The sequence below is a fragment of the Rhinoderma darwinii genome, chromosome 1, assembly GCF_050947455.1.
Source record: "Rhinoderma darwinii isolate aRhiDar2 chromosome 1, aRhiDar2.hap1, whole genome shotgun sequence".
NCBI lineage: Eukaryota > Metazoa > Chordata > Amphibia > Anura > Rhinodermatidae > Rhinoderma > Rhinoderma darwinii.
In genome coordinates, this window is record NC_134687.1 from 483,047,908 (window position 1) to 483,066,438 (window position 18,531).

Below are 18,531 nucleotides of genomic sequence, written 5' to 3' on the forward strand. Positions count from 1 at the left end.
TATATATATATATATCTCAAACAAAAAGTGTTGAGGCAGCACACTAAAGTAGTAAGCTAAAAAAGGGGATACGTTTATTTACCCCACAGGCAACGTTTCGGTCCTGCTTACTGGGATTTTTGTCAGGGCTTGAGAAAGATCCCAGTAAGCAGGAACGAAACATTGCCTGTGGGGTAAATAAACGTATCCCCTTTTTTAGCTTACTACTTTGGTGTGCTGCCTCAACTCTTTTTGTTTGCTGTTCATCAGAGGGCCCTGTTAGAGTAATTCATATAAATAAAATAACTGTTGTAATTCATATAAATATATTATCAAAATGACTGCATTATATTGTTTCAGATATGTATTAGATATGTTTTTAATCTTCTCTTAAATGAATGTATTTCCTATCATCTAAGATAGGGTAAAGTTGGCATCATCTGGCATTCCAAACTAAGGAATACCAGGATTCATACTAGGAAGAAAGTCATTAATTTATATGGAAGTATATTTGGATGTATGCCTATATGTACTTGGCATCATCTGATTGGTTAATGTGTGTTAAATGAAGGTATGGACCTATAAATAAAGGCTCCATTCGCAGCCATTTTAGATTTCTGTACATCCCACCATTGTATGTGCAATGTCCCCCGATTGGTCATTTTTGAAATTCAATTGGTTTTTATTTTTCCAAAGTACAATACAAATGTAATGACAGGGATAGGGAAACAGACAAGTGAGCCCTAATCTACCCGCCACTCAGTCCCTGCCTACCCTACTTGCAACGACCCGCCCTTGGCGACGGGGTACAACTGGGCGACGGTCCCTACACTCAGTAAGTGCACGACAGACAACCAGACAAGGAAACACAGAACAAAGGGAAACGGGGCAGTTGCCCACGGCAACACCGTGAGCAACAAGAGTAGTAAACGAGCCGAGTCAAACCAGGAGAGTACGAGGTGCCAAACGCAGAGCAGGAGAGTAGTGAACAAGCCGTGTCAAACCAGGAGTGTACAAGGTACCAAACGCAGAGCAGAAGAGTAGTCAGTAAGCCAGGGTCAATACGAAGCAGGGACAAGTAGTTCAAGAAGCTGCAGCAGGGCCAGGAAACCAACAGAGAAGAATCACAAGCAAGGAGGAACAGGAAAGGCAGGTATAAATAGACGAAGGGCGGGAGCTAGCTCCGTCTGGCCAGGCTGTGATAGGCTCTCCCACTCCTAAGCCTGCCATCCTGAGTGGTGGAAGATGGAGTCAGTCTCACAGACATAGAAGCAGGTGCAGACTGATTACCTATGGGCGTGGATACAGAAGCTGTGCCTGGCAGATCCTTAACAACAAAAGTATACAACATCCCAATGATACAATCTCACAGTATTGTATACAGAACACAGAAAAAGCTTGCACCTTTAGATATCAGAAATGTGCCTCGGATGTTGACATACTGACGTATTAACAGACAAACAAACATAAAAACAGACATACAAAGAGTGGTGGTGATAAATACAAGCAATTATACATATGAGATGTGAAAAAGGAACAGGATGATACAGGATACGAACACCATGTATATGTTAGCACAGATACATTCACAGAGGGACAGAGTTCTTAAGGAGCAGAAGTTGAACATGGGGTAACTCCGTCCAAGGGACCCGTTGAGACAAACACTTCTGCCTATAACCTTTAGATGTAGCAAAGTGCAATTCGTAATATAAGTGAAGATAAACCCTGTTTAGCACCTCCGAGAGATTCAGAGCCTCAGCTGTTTTCCATCTCTTGGCTATATGGAATCTGGAAGCGATAAGAATATAGCTTATTGGCCACCTATATTCTAAAGGGATCTCATTCATCTGCATATCCAATAAAGCCAATGCAGGGGAAGGTAAAACTTCTGCTCCCATTAATTCTGATATGTAGCAGAAGATACGCTTCCAGAATGGGTAGACTAATTTACATGTCCACCATAGATGAAATAATGTGCCCCTTGCTCCACATTCCCTCCAACACAAAGGAGAAGCCCCGGCTTGCATATGTTGTAGCCGCACAGGTGTGAGGTACCAACGACATTATAGCTCTATGGATCCACCCCACAAACCCAAATTTGGTAAGAACCTGTGACAGGAAGCCCCAGTGATTCCTGTCAAAAGCGTTTTCTGCGTCCAAGGAGAGGCACACCGCAGGTACAGAAGAAGACTGAGCAATATGAATTAAGTCTATCATTCTCCTAGTACCGTCAGTAGCTTCAACTTATTCAAGCGCTCCAGGTGATATAACTGAGTCAGTATGGAGTGTTTACATGACACTCTCTGCTTCTTTTCGAAAGCCGCTAATTTAATAAATTCTCCACGTATAACTGCTTTGTGGCAGTGTGGATTCAGAAATTTCAGGTTAATGAGTTAATTTCAAAGTAACTTTGAATAGCTGCTGCTAAGGTTTCCTTGTGTTTGGGCATATTCAGAAGATATGTATTCATAAGCCATGGTCTATGGCAGGGGTCTCAAGCACGCGGCCCGCGGGCCGCATGCGGCCCCTGGGGCTGTCATCTGCGGCCTGCGGGACACAGAGCCGCTAGTATCGGCTCTGCTCCGAGACTCTGGAATTCCCTGACATCGCTGTCCACATATGAACAGCGATGTCTGGGGCTTCCCCAGAGCAGGAGTCCCGAGCAGAGCGCTGGTGTCGGCTCTGCTCCGGGACTCTGTGGAATTCCCTGACATCGCTGTCCACATATGAACAGCGATGTCTGGGGCTTCCCCACAGCCGGAGTCCCGGGCAGAGCGCTAGTACAGGCTCTGCTCCGGAACTCTGTGGAATTCCCTGACATCGCTGCCCATATATGGACAGTGTGTCAGGGTCTTCCCCAGAGCGGAGTCCCGGGCAGAGCGCTATTATCGGCTCTGCTCCGGGACTCTGGGGAAGCCTCTGACATCGCTGTCCATACATCGACAATGATGTCAGGGGCTTCCCCAGAGCAGGAGTCCCAGTGATGTCAGGAGCACAGCTGGAGTCCCAGGAAGAGCCTACTAGCGCTCTGCCTGGGACTCCAGCTCTGGGGTTGCCCCTGACATCTCTGTCCATATATGGACAGTGATGTCAGGAGCAGAGCTGGAATCCCAGGCAGAGTGCCAGAAGCGGCTCTGCTCCGGGACTCCAGCTATGGGCAAGCCCCTGACATTACTGGGGCAGCCTCTACAGAGGGCACTGGGGCAGCCTCTACAGAGGGCACTGGGGCAGCCTCTACAAGTGGGTGTGTGGCCTTATCCACAGAGGGCACTGCGGCCTTATCCACAGAGGGCACTGCGGCCTTATCCATAGAGGGCACTGCGGCCTTATCCATAGAGGGCACTGCGGTCGCATCCACAGAGGGCACTGCGGCTGCATCCACAGAGGGCACTGCGGCCGCATCCACAGAGGGCACTGCGGCACTATCTAAAAAGGGGCTTCCCAATCTTGACATGTGTGCTAACTGAGCCGCCGGACTGCATTTAGCGACACTTAAACTGCAAAGCTGGATTGTTGAAATAAGCACGTGGAGAAATATCTCAAATTTTAAACCTAGAGCTATTATTATAGTAATGTAGTATTATTATTCTAGTAATATAGTGTTATAGTAGTTCAAATAACTAATTGATTAACAATAATTTTGTATTTTATCAAATTTGAAAGTAATGCGGCCCGTCAACTTCCCATTTTTTCTATATGCGGCTCACTTACCCGGCCGAGTTTGAGACCCCTGGTCTATGGTTTTGGAAATTTATATTTTTCTAAAACAGTGAGTAAAATTGGTGCGTGAGCAGACCATGTAATATGTCCAATAAAAGTTGATTCCACTGCTTGCACCATATCACTATCTATAAGAAACATATCTATTCTCGTGTGAGAATTATGGGTATGGGAGAAGTAAGTGTAATCTCTTTCCCCAGGGTGTAAGTATCTCCATATATCATGCAAGTGTTATTCTTTCAGTAACTGTGCTATGGTTTGCCCATACCAACCACATTCGTAGAGTCCATGTCAGGATAAGATGTAATATTAAAATCTCCACACATTATAAGGGATCCCTGTTTGACCTTATTTACTAACTTAAAGAGGCTCTGTCACCAGATTATAAGTGGCCTATCTCCTACATAATCTGATTGGCACTGTAATGTAGATAACAGCAGTGGTTTTTATTTTGAAAAACGATCATTTTTGAGCAAGTTATGAGCTAGTTTAGATTTATGCTAATGAGTTTCTCAATGGACAACTGGGCGTGTTTTTACTTTTTACCAACTGGGTGTTGTACAGAGGAGTGTATGAGGCTGACCAATCAGTGACTAATCAGTGTCCTACATTTCTCATTGTTCTAGCCCAGCTTCTTTCACTGCACAATCACACTGTGCTGTGGATAATGCTGGGCTGGAACAATGACAAGTGTAGGACACTGATTAGTCACTGATTGGTCAGCCTCATACACTCCTCTGTACAACACCCAGTTGGTAAAAAGTAAAAACACGCCCAGTTGTCCATTGAGAAACTCATTAGCATAAATCTAAACTAGCTCATAACTTACTCAAAAATGATCGTTTTTCAAAATAAAAACCACTGCTGTTATCTACATTACAGCGCCAATCAGATTATGTAGGAGATGGGGCGGTTATAATCTGGTGACAGAGCCTCTTTAAGAAGCTTATTAAGAAAAGAGATTTGTCTTTGATTGGGGGCATATACCCCAACTAAGGTGTATGTTTTGTTATTGATATCACAGTTGATAATCAAGTATCTCCCTTGTGCGTCTACCCATGAATCCCTATAGGAAAAGGCCAGTGTATCCTTAATTGCTAAGAGCACCCCAGCTTTCTTACACTCATTATTTGCAGTGAAAATATGAGGAAAACGGGCATGTGAACATTTAGGCGAGGCAGAATGTTTCAAGTGAGTTTCTTGGACACAGATAATGTCACTCTTTGATTTTAAGGCTTCCTTCCACAAACTAGATCTTTTATATGGGCTATTAAGCCCATGAGCATTCAGGGAGAGAATTTTAAACCCCATCTTAAACAAGTAAAAGCAAGGCGTACCTGATCCATAAAGAAAAAGATGTAAGTATTAGTACCAGTCATATTACAAAAGACATCACCACCACAACAGATAAACAGCATATAAAAACAGTGTGCAACAAGGCCACACATTAGATGTGTTAGCCAAAGGAGTGAGGGCATAATTCTGGAATATAAGTATAAAGCCATACAAGGGAAAAAACAAAGGAAGTAATCCAGCGCTGAGTCCAGTTGTGAGTTAAAAAGGAAACGTTGTTCCCATCTTTATTAAAGTAGTATGATTAAAAATCGTAGGGAGACGCAGTCCCAGAAAAATTGTGAGTAGGCGGTGTGCGCTGGCCTACGCGTTTCGAGCAACTCCTGTGCTCTTAATCATGGCAAAGAAGTGTGAGGACAACCATCGTCCTGTCTGCTTAATAAGCGTAACCAATGAGTACGCAAGAAAAACAGGTGAATAGTTAACCCTAACTGCTGATTAACTTCTCAGGTGAGATACTCCTGTATATGGATAAGATACGAGAAGTATATATTAAGCATAGAGAGGAAAACCCTTTCTATGAACCCGTACTGTTAACACATCGGATGGTAAGAGAATATAGAAATTACAACTGTATTGAAACCAGTTCAGGGATACTCAAAGCTACAGCATATAGTATACTGGGTTAGATAGTAAGTATAGCAGTCAGGACGACTTAGTCCCCACAGTTCTCACAACGTATATCACAGATGTTATCAATTCAGTATACGGAATTTAAAAACAACAACACATATTAATGGTTTAGCTCAGTCAGAAATATAACATTCTCCAACAAATACATATATAAGGTATTGGAATATATAATATAAGCATCCAAAAACATATCGAAAATACAATTAAAAAAGAGAAAACGGGAATGTAGTTCCCGATAGAGTAAAATATAAATCAATTTACACAAATATGATCTAGATAAAGGTGTGTAAACTATATAGTAATAATAATTACATATTGTAAATATAATTCAGTTCATCTCATAATCCCAAAAAGTTATATCTATTTCCATGAGTTTTATATTGGAATTAAACAGAAAAAACAACCAGGTCTGAATAGGTGTATAGAATATTCATGCGTTTTGTTCCGAATGTATGCAAAATCATTCTCAATGTTTCCTATATTGATTTATTTCAAAAAAGAGACATGTTTTCTGAGTCTACATTAAAGAAGAGTATTCCCAAAATTATTCCTGAAAATCTATATGACATCAAACAGTGTCGGAGAACCCTCATTGGGTACCATATCTGTTTGGCATTACGTACTTATGTATGATATACTTTATCCCTAGGTGTGTGACAACATTCGCAACAGGACATTGTTGGAGATATAAACTGATTCTCACAGAGAAGAAAAAGCACGATGCCCATGATTTATCTATAAACAAGACAGAATGCAACCTGAAACTGCATACCCAGAATATCAATGCATAAGGACCTGTTTTTGTACAATAAATTCTACAATATACAGAATAAGAAAATGAAACATATGTATATATTAGCTACCTTTGATGAAATGTAACTATAGATGTAAATATCAAAAGATAAACAGAATTCATTCTACACTAGATCTGGTATTCAATAATTCTGGATTGCATCTCACGGGAAAAATACTCCACACAGGGAATGTTGCTCGGACATCTAGATGTCATAGTTGTCCTTGCCCGACTAAATGAAACTGACATTAATATATTCTATCCAGAATTACATAAATAACCCATATGACTAATGGTACTGTTCAAAAATGTGTGGTACTAAATATATTTCAAGTACTTTATTCCATATAGGAGGAACCTCCTAACAAATGTTAATAGTGAGGAATATTGAGTATGAACTACGTAGTCAACCACTATGTTATATCAAATAATTTATTTCTGGAACATAATATTATCAGTGAGTGTATTTCAAATAATAATGTATGATCCCCAGGAACAATCAGATTATGATAAGTTCCAATAGTTCAAATATTATCACACAATATTGGGCCGATATCTCAGATTGCAAATGTCTCTGTCCATACTAGATGGTGCTGAAAACTATCTAATCTGTCACAATAAAGCATTATATAAGGAAAATACCTCAAGAAATGTAAACCCTTGATTAGATCCCCGTAAAAGGAATGATTAACTGTCACAGTATTATACCCATTCATCTCAACACGAGTATCTGATAGATATTCGGAGAGAGAGGGTTCCGTAACTAATGTCGCTGTCCTCAATGTGTGGTGCTGAAAGTGATGGTAAACTGTAATGAATCGAGTATATCCACAGATATCTGATCCAATAGTATGTACTACCAATCTCTCACCCTATACTAGATGGTACTGGATATGTTTAGAGCTATCACTATAAAAAATGTATGTGGTGAATATCTATAAGGTCTAGATCACTAGAATGAGTCCCCTGAATTGGAGTGGGTGGATATCAAAATAATATGCCCACTTATCTCAACGAAAATGCCAAAGGGATATTGAAAGAAAAAAACAACCCATTTCATGACAAATGTTATGTTCACAATTGGTGGTACTGAAAATATTGATGAGCCGCAATAAAGCTCCATAATAAATAATCTTCCCATGGGGAAGAACATATAGTTGTTAAACTCACATTATCTTGTGGAGCTTGTGTGTAACTTATGATTTTAGTAATGAAACATGAGTTCCTTCTTAACATTCAAACCCTGTGGGAATCGTGTTTCCAGATTGTAAATCCAAAAGGCTTCCCTCGTTAACAGGCGTTGTCTAATATTCCCCCCTCTTACAGTACCTCTAACTTTTTCCACTGCATAGCAGCAAAATGAGTTGACACAACGGTTATGTTGTGAAATAAAGTGTCTGGAAATGTTTGAGATGTTCAAAAAATTGGGGTTCCTGATATAACTTAGATGTTCTAAAACCCGGAGTTTGAATTTCCTAATGGTACACCCCACGTACTTTAGCTTGCAAATAGTGCATTCTATAACATAGACGACATTATTGCTGTTACAGTTAATGTACGATTTTATTGGAAAATTGATGCTACCTGAGGAATTAGAAAACTCCTTGGTGATCTTGGAAAAGTTACAGACCTTACATGGATGTATTCCACATTTAAAGTACCCTTTGTGGGTTAACCATGTGGGTTTAGGGAGACTAGTAGTCAATAAAGAAGGGGCTAGCATGTTCCCAAGGGTTGGAGGTCTCCGCGATACTACACGACATCCACTTCTCAATACCTCTTCTAATTTAGTATCTTCATACAGCAAAGGAATGTACCTAAGTACCATATTTTTAATAAGATTGAATTGGTTGCTGTATTGAAGTACCAAAGTTGGTATGTTAGTGTCTACTGTGCTAGAGCTTGTAGTGTCTATATTGCGTTCGATGGACAGGAGACCATCCCTATCCTTATCTTTGACGATGGTTTTGGCCCTTTCCAATGTCCAATTCCTATACCCACGGGCTGTAAGTCTGCGACATATCCTGGATTCCTCTTTAATGTATCCCAACTGTGTACTACAATTCCTCTTGGCCCTTGTCAGCTCACCCACGGGTATTGCCAAGATGGTGTGCTTGGGATGACAACTGGTGGCGTGTAGTATCGTATTCCCCGATATGGGTTTATGATAAATCTCTGTGCACACCTTTGAGCCATTTTTGGAAACAAATTTGATGTCCAAAAAATTAATGGTTGTGTCATTGGTAACATGTGTAAACCTTAGGTTGAGATCATTATCATTTATGAAGGCCATGAACTCCTGTATGGCAGACACATCACCCTCCCAAATAAATAGGAGGTCGTCGATGTATCTGCCATACCAGTGGACATGGCCCACATATGGGTTGGACAGAGAAAAAAGAGTGGACTCCTCCCACCAGGACATGACCAGATTAGCCAAGGACGGAGAGAACTTTGCCCCCATAGAAACCCCCCTCCTCTGAAGATAGAAGGTGCCCGCAAAATTGAAATAATTGTGAGACATCAAGAAATTGGTCACCTTAACTATAAAATTTTGCAAAATCGGGTCATATCCACTGTACTTGTGTAAATGGTGGGTGAGGGCCTCAATAGCAACACGGTGTGGAATGCTTGTATAGAGAGAGACCACATCACAGCTCAACCAAGTATGGTCTGAGTTCCAGATTTTGTTCTGAAAGATAGAAAGAACATCTTTCGTATCCCTCAAATGACCTGGCGCCCTTAAAACCAATGGTTGAAGGTGGCAATCAAGCCACTCTGAAATTCTCTCTGTTAGGGACCCTATACCGGATACTATAGGCCGCATCGGGGGCGGAACAATGCCCTTGTGTGTTTTGGGCAATGCGTGCATTATAGGTATTACCGGAAATTCCACATATAGGTAGTCATATTCTTTTTTACTTAATAGTCCCTCATCCAAGCCTTCATCAAGTACACTTCTCAATGCACTGGAGAAGTCATTGGTGGGATTACCGCACATTTTGACATAAGTATTGGCGTCATCCAACAACAAGAGAATTTGGTCCATATACATGGCCCTATCCATAATGGCAATGGACCCTCCCTTGTCCGCCATCCGAATTACAATGTCCACATTTTCTTTCAAAGATTTAATAGCTTGTTTCTCCGCAATGGATAAATTATGAGAGGTTTTATCACATCCAGTTAGATTCTTGATTTTATGTAACTCTCTCTCTATAATTGATTGAAAAGTGTCCATAGCTTCCGTGCGGGACTGAGTTGGATAAAACCTAGGATTTTTTGTAATAAATTTAGGAGTTTGGCTGGTATTTAAATTCTGTGTTCGTTCATCCGCCAGATCTTCCAAACACAGTAATGCCAACTGTTCTTGAAACATGAGCGTCCTATAGTTGTTGATATTGACAGTAGGGTCTGTTGTTTGGTCATCTGTGGTCACCTCTGAAGTAAGGAAGTGCCTTTTCACCGTAAGATTACGGACGAACTTATTAATATCAAGAAGAGTGGAAAAGACATCAAAATTTTGATTAGGCACGAAATTGAGTCCCCTTGATAGAACCTTGAGTTGGATCGGGGAGAGAGGTACAGATGATAGGTTAATCACATCTAGGTTCCCCTGTGATTCCTCAATCGTCTGGGTTGAGTAAAGTCCGTTCGATCTATGCTTCCTGCCCCCCCTCTTCCCCCGTTTTTTGAAGATCCTCGTTTATTGCCGTATTGAGACTTAAATGTACGTGCTCCTTGCATCAATTCGGGATCCGAATCCCCCTCTGCTCCATCGGTTGTTTCAGGTTCAGTCGAACTGAAACTGACTCTGTGTGAACTGGAGTTGAATTTGTGTGAATCGTTGCATTTTCTTAATATAGATCTTGCTCCACGTCTATTATAATTACCTCTATTCCAAGAATACACTTCATCATTCCTATAATCTTGAGTGTCACGTGTAAATTTCGTTTTTTTGGTATCCGCAATGGACTTCTCCAATTTTTCTAAGTAATCGTCCATTCTTGTCTGTAACACTACATAATCTGGTGAACTGGAAAATGAGCTGATTTCCTCCCTGATTTTAGTGAGATCTGCTTGTAGCTCTGTGAGCTTAATCTCCTCATGCTTGGTGATAAGAGTCATGAGGTTGATGGAGCACTCCGATAATATTTTATTCCAATCAATCAGAAATTCTTCTGAGTATTTATGTGTGGGTGCTTTGCGCAGTCTAAGACCCCTCGGAATCATGTCCTTTGAGATGTAATTGCGCAGTGTGGTGAGGTCCCACCACACTTTAGTCTCACTGGACGCCAATTTTTCCAAATCTTTGAATTTGCTTTGTAGGGATGTGTTCACACCATCCGTTTGGGCATTTTCACCAAATACAAAAGCCGCCATTTCTGTTCTCGAACATTGTGGCTTAGGCAACATAGGCATTTCCGTATTTGAGGATTTTTTAATGAGATAAACACCGTAAATAAGTCCTTAGATCATAAATGGTTAAAAACAAGCCATGTGTCAGAAAAATATTATTGTTGACAAAATGAGTGATATATAAATGTGAAACTCACTCCTGGGATGTGAATTTATGCTGTAAAAATAGGAGTTTTTGGACACCAATCCAAGAGTCCCAATGCTGGTATGTATCCTGATATATACAGTTGTATCAAACGTTTGTATACTCCAATAAATATTCACATAGAATCCGGTGGGCACGGAAGATTAGCCGTATACTGAGAAGAAGAAATGAAGGGAGGAAACCTCCAGCTCACCAGTTATGTGCGTCTCCTGACTCTCCGCTCGGATTCCCGCTACGGCTGGCGGTATATAATGGAAAAAACAAAGGAAGTAATCCAGCGCTGAGTCCAGTTGTGAGTTAAAAAGGAAACGTTGTTCCCATCTTTATTAAAGTAGTATGATTAAAAATCGTAGGGAGACGCAGTCCCAGAAAAATTGTGAGTAGGCGGTGTGCGCTGGCCTACGCGTTTCGAGCAACTCCTGTGCTCTTAATCATGGCAAAGAAGTGTGAGGACAACCATCGTCCTGTCTGCTTAATAAGCGTAACCAATGAGTACGCAAGAAAAACAGGTGAATAGTTAACCCTAACTGCTGATTAACTTCTCAGGTGAGATACTCCTGTATATGGATAAGATACGAGAAGTATATATTAAGCATAGAGAGGAAAACCCTTTCTATGAACCCGTACTGTTAACACATCGGATGGTAAGAGAATATAGAAATTACAACTGTATTGAAACCAGTTCAGGGATACTCAAAGCTACAGCATATAGTATACTGGGTTAGATAGTAAGTATAGCAGTCAGGACGACTTAGTCCCCACAGTTCTCACAACGTATATCACAGATGTTATCAATTCAGTATACGGAATTTAAAAACAACAACACATATTAATGGTTTAGCTCAGTCAGAAATATAACATTCTCCAACAAATACATATATAAGGTATTGGAATATATAATATAAGCATCCAAAAACATATCGAAAATACAATTAAAAAAGAGAAAACGGGAATGTAGTTCCCGATAGAGTAAAATATAAATCAATTTACACAAATATGATCTAGATAAAGGTGTGTAAACTATATAGTAATAATAATTACATATTGTAAATATAATTCAGTTCATCTCATAATCCCAAAAAGTTATATCTATTTCCATGAGTTTTATATTGGAATTAAACAGAAAAAACAACCAGGTCTGAATAGGTGTATAGAATATTCATGCGTTTTGTTCCGAATGTATGCAAAATCATTCTCAATGTTTCCTATATTGATTTATTTCAAAAAAGAGACATGTTTTCTGAGTCTACATTAAAGAAGAGTATTCCCAAAATTATTCCTGAAAATCTATATGACATCAAACAGTGTCGGAGAACCCTCATTGGGTACCATATCTGTTTGGCATTACGTACTTATGTATGATATACTTTATCCCTAGGTGTGTGACAACATTCGCAACAGGACATTGTTGGAGATATAAACTGATTCTCACAGAGAAGAAAAAGCACGATGCCCATGATTTATCTATAAACAAGACAGAATGCAACCTGAAACTGCATACCCAGAATATCAATGCATAAGGACCTGTTTTTGTACAATAAATTCTACAATATACATTTCTTGAGGTATTTTCCTTATATAATGCTTTATTGTGACAGATTAGATAGTTTTCAGCACCATCTAGTATGGACAGAGACATTTGCAATCTGAGATATCGGCCCAATATTGTGTGATAATATTTGAACTATTGGAACTTATCATAATCTGATTGTTCCTGGGGATCATACATTATTATTTGAAATACACTCACTGATAATATTATGTTCCAGAAATAAATTATTTGATATAACATAGTGGTTGACTACGTAGTTCATACTCAATATTCCTCACTATTAACATTTGTTAGGAGGTTCCTCCTATATGGAATAAAGTACTTGAAATATATTTAGTACCACACATTTTTGAACAGTACCATTAGTCATATGGGTTATTTATGTAATTCTGGATAGAATATATTAATGTCAGTTTCATTTAGTCGGGCAAGGACAACTATGACATCTAGATGTCCGAGCAACATTCCCTGTGTGGAGTATTTTTCCCGTGAGATGCAATCCAGAATTATTGAATACCAGATCTAGTGTAGAATGAATTCTGTTTATCTTTTGATATTTACATCTATAGTTACATTTCATCAAAGGTAGCTAATATATACATATGTTTCATTTTCTTATTCTGTATATTGTAGAATTTATTGTACAAAAACAGGTCCTTATGCATTGATATTCTGGGTATGCAGTTTCAGGTTGCATTCTGTCTTGTTTATAGATAAATCATGGGCATCGTGCTTTTTCTTCTCTGTGAGAATCAGTTTATATCTCCAACAATGTCCTGTTGCGAATGTTGTCACACACCTAGGGATAAAGTATATCATACATAAGTACGTAATGCCAAACAGATATGGTACCCAATGAGGGTTCTATAATCTATATGTGGGTTCTAAATCTATATGTTTGATGTCATATAGATTTTCAGGAATAATTTTGGGAATACTCTTCTTTAATGTAGACTCAGAAAACATGTCTCTTTTTTGAAATAAATCAATATAGGAAACATTGAGAATGATTTTGCATACATTCGGAACAAAACGCATGAATATTCTATACACCTATTCAGACCTGGTTGTTTTTTCTGTTTAATTCCAATATAAAACTCATGGAAATAGATATAACTTTTTGGGATTATGAGATGAACTGAATTATATTTACAATATGTAATTATTATTACTATATAGTTTACACACCTTTATCTAGATCATATTTGTGTAAATTGATTTATATTTTACTCTATCGGGAACTACATTCCCGTTTTCTCTTTTTTAATTGTATTTTCGATATGTTTTTGGATGCTTATATTATATATTCCAATACCTTATATATGTATTTGTTGGAGAATGTTATATTTCTGACTGAGCTAAACCATTAATATGTGTTGTTGTTTTTAAATTCCGTATACTGAATTGATAACATCTGTGATATACGTTGTGAGAACTGTGGGGACTAAGTCGTCCTGACTGCTATACTTACTATCTAACCCAGTATACTATATGCTGTAGCTTTGAGTATCCCTGAACTGGTTTCAATACAGTTGTAATTTCTATATTCTCTTACCATCCGATGTGTTAACAGTACGGGTTCATAGAAAGGGTTTTCCTCTCTATGCTTAATATATACTTCTCGTATCTTATCCATATACAGGAGTATCTCACCTGAGAAGTTAATCAGCAGTTAGGGTTAACTATTCACCTGTTTTTCTTGCGTACTCATTGGTTACGCTTATTAAGCAGACAGGACGATGGTTGTCCTCACACTTCTTTGCCATGATTAAGAGCACAGGAGTTGCTCGAAACGCGTAGGCCAGCGCACACCGCCTACTCACAATTTTTCTGGGACTGCGTCTCCCTACGATTTTTAATCATACTACTTTAATAAAGATGGGAACAACGTTTCCTTTTTAACTCACAACTGGACTCAGCGCTGGATTACTTCCTTTGTTTTTTCCATTATATACCGCCAGCCGTAGCGGGAATCCGAGCGGAGAGTCAGGAGACGCACATAACTGGTGAGCTGGAGGTTTCCTCCCTTCATTTCTTCTTCTCAGTATACGGCTAATCTTCCGTGCCCACCGGATTCTATGTGAATATTTATTGGAGTATACAAACGTTTGATACAACTGTATATATCAGGATACATACCAGCATTGGGACTCTTGGATTGGTGTCCAAAAACTCCTATTTTTACAGCATAAATTCACATCCCAGGAGTGAGTTTCACATTTATATATCACTCATTTTGTCAACAATAATATTTTTCTGACACATGGCTTGTTTTTAACCATTTATGATCTAAGGACTTATTTACGGTGTTTATCTCATTAAAAAATCCTCAAATACGGAAATGCCTATGTTGCCTAAGCCACAATGTTCGAGAACAGAAATGGCGGCTTTTGTATTTGGTGAAAATGCCCAAACGGATGGTGTGAACACATCCCTACAAAGCAAATTCAAAGATTTGGAAAAATTGGCGTCCAGTGAGACTAAAGTGTGGTGGGACCTCACCACACTGCGCAATTACATCTCAAAGGACATGATTCCGAGGGGTCTTAGACTGCGCAAAGCACCCACACATAAATACTCAGAAGAATTTCTGATTGATTGGAATAAAATATTATCGGAGTGCTCCATCAACCTCATGACTCTTATCACCAAGCATGAGGAGATTAAGCTCACAGAGCTACAAGCAGATCTCACTAAAATCAGGGAGGAAATCAGCTCATTTTCCAGTTCACCAGATTATGTAGTGTTACAGACAAGAATGGACGATTACTTAGAAAAATTGGAGAAGTCCATTGCGGATACCAAAAAAACGAAATTTACACGTGACACTCAAGATTATAGGAATGATGAAGTGTATTCTTGGAATAGAGGTAATTATAATAGACGTGGAGCAAGATCTATATTAAGAAAATGCAACGATTCACACAAATTCAACTCCAGTTCACACAGAGTCAGTTTCAGTTCGACTGAACCTGAAACAACCGATGGAGCAGAGGGGGATTCGGATCCCGAATTGATGCAAGGAGCACGTACATTTAAGTCTCAATACGGCAATAAACGAGGATCTTCAAAAAACGGGGGAAGAGGGGGGGCAGGAAGCATAGATCGAACGGACTTTACTCAACCCAGACGATTGAGGAATCACAGGGGAACCTAGATGTGATTAACCTATCATCTGTACCTCTCTCCCCGATCCAACTCAAGGTTCTATCAAGGGGACTCAATTTCGTGCCTAATCAAAATTTTGATGTCTTTTCCACTCTTCTTGATATTAATAAGTTCGTCCGTAATCTTACGGTGAAAAGGCACTTCCTTACTTCAGAGGTGACCACAGATGACCAAACAACAGACCCTACTGTCAATATCAACAACTATAGGACGCTCATGTTTCAAGAACAGTTGGCATTACTGTGTTTGGAAGATCTGGCGGATGAACGAACACAGAATTTAAATACCAGCCAAACTCCTAAATTTATTACAAAAAATCCTAGGTTTTATCCAACTCAGTCCCGCAACGAAGCTATGGACACTTTTCAATCAATTATAGAGAGAGAGTTACATAAAATCAAGAATCTAACTGGATGTGATAAAACCTCTCATAATTTATCCATTGCGGAGAAACAAGCTATTAAATCTTTGAAAGAAAATGTGGACATTGTAATTCGGATGGCGGACAAGGGAGGGTCCATTGCCATTATGGATAGGGCCATGTATATGGACCAAATTCTCTTGTTGTTGGATGACGCCAATACTTATGTCAAAATGTGCGGTAATCCCACCAATGACTTCTCCAGTGCATTGAGAAGTGTACTTGATGAAGGCTTGGATGAGGGACTATTAAGTAAAAAAGAATATGACTACCTATATGTGGAATTTCCGGTAATACCTATAATGCACGCATTGCCCAAAACACACAAGGGCATTGTTCCGCCCCCGATGCGGCCTATAGTATCCGGTATAGGGTCCCTAACAGAGAGAATTTCAGAGTGGCTTGATTGCCACCTTCAACCATTGGTTTTAAGGGCGCCAGGTCATTTGAGGGATACGAAAGATGTTCTTTCTATCTTTCAGAACAAAATCTGGAACTCAGACCATACTTGGTTGAGCTGTGATGTGGTCTCTCTCTATACAAGCATTCCACACCGTGTTGCTATTGAGGCCCTCACCCACCATTTACACAAGTACAGTGGATATGACCCGATTTTGCAAAATTTTATAGTTAAGGTGACCAATTTCTTGATGTCTCACAATTATTTCAATTTTGCGGGCACCTTCTATCTTCAGAGGAGGGGGGTTTCTATGGGGGCAAAGTTCTCTCCGTCCTTGGCTAATCTGGTCATGTCCTGGTGGGAGGAGTCCACTCTTTTTTCTCTGTCCAACCCATATGTGGGCCATGTCCACTGGTATGGCAGATACATCGACGACCTCCTATTTATTTGGGAGGGTGATGTGTCTGCCATACAGGAGTTCATGGCCTTCATAAATGATAATGATCTCAACCTAAGGTTTACACATGTTACCAATGACACAACCATTAATTTTTTGGACATCAAATTTGTTTCCAAAAATGGCTCAAAGGTGTGCACAGAGATTTATCATAAACCCATATCGGGGAATACGATACTACACGCCACCAGTTGTCATCCCAAGCACACCATCTTGGCAATACCCGTGGGTGAGCTGACAAGGGCCAAGAGGAATTGTAGTACACAGTTGGGATACATTAAAGAGGAATCCAGGATATGTCGCAGACTTACAGCCCGTGGGTATAGGAATTGGACATTGGAAAGGGCCAAAACCATCGTCAAAGATAAGGATAGGGATGGTCTCCTGTCCATCGAACGCAATATAGACACTACAAGCTCTAGCACAGTAGACACTAACATACCAACTTTGGTACTTCAATACAGCAACCAATTCAATCTTATTAAAAATATGGTACTTAGGTACATTCCTTTGCTGTATGAAGATACTAAATTAGAAGAGGTATTGAGAAGTGGATGTCGTGTAGTATCGCGGAGACCTCCAACCCTTGGGAACATGCTAGCCCCTTCTTTATTGACTACTAGTAGTCTCCCTAAACCCACATGGTTAACCCACAAAGGGTACTTTAAATGTGGAATACATCCATGTAAGGTCTGTAACTTTTCCAAGATCACCAAGGAGTTTTCTAATTCCTCAGGTAGCATCAATTTTCCAATAAAATCGTACATTAACTGTAACAGCAATAATGTCGTCTATGTTATAGAATGCACTATTTGCAAGCTAAAGTACGTGGGGTGTACCATTAGGAAATTCAAACTCCGGGTTTTAGAACATCTAAGTTATATCAGGAACCCCAATTTTTTGAACATCTCAAACATTTCCAGACACTTTATTTCACAACATAACCGTTGTGTCAACTCATTTTGCTGCTATGCAGTGGAAAAAGTTAGAGGTACTGTAAGAGGGGGGAATATTAGACAACGCCTGTTAACGAGGGAAGCCTTTTGGATTTACAATCTGGAAACACGATTCCCACAGGGTTTGAATGTTAAGAAGGAACTCATGTTTCATTACTAAAATCATAAGTTACACACAAGCTCCACAAGATAATGTGAGTTTAACAACTATATGTTCTTCCCCATGGGAAGATTATTTATTATGGAGCTTTATTGCGGCTCATCAATATTTTCAGTACCACCAATTGTGAACATAACATTTGTCATGAAATGGGTTGTTTTTTTCTTTCAATATCCCTTTGGCATTTTCGTTGAGATAAGTGGGCATATTATTTTGATATCCACCCACTCCAATTCAGGGGACTCATTCTAGTGATCTAGACCTTATAGATATTCACCACATACATTTTTTATAGTGATAGTTCTAAACATATCCAGTACCATCTAGTATAGGGTGAGAGATTGGTAGTACATACTATTGGATCAGATATCTGTG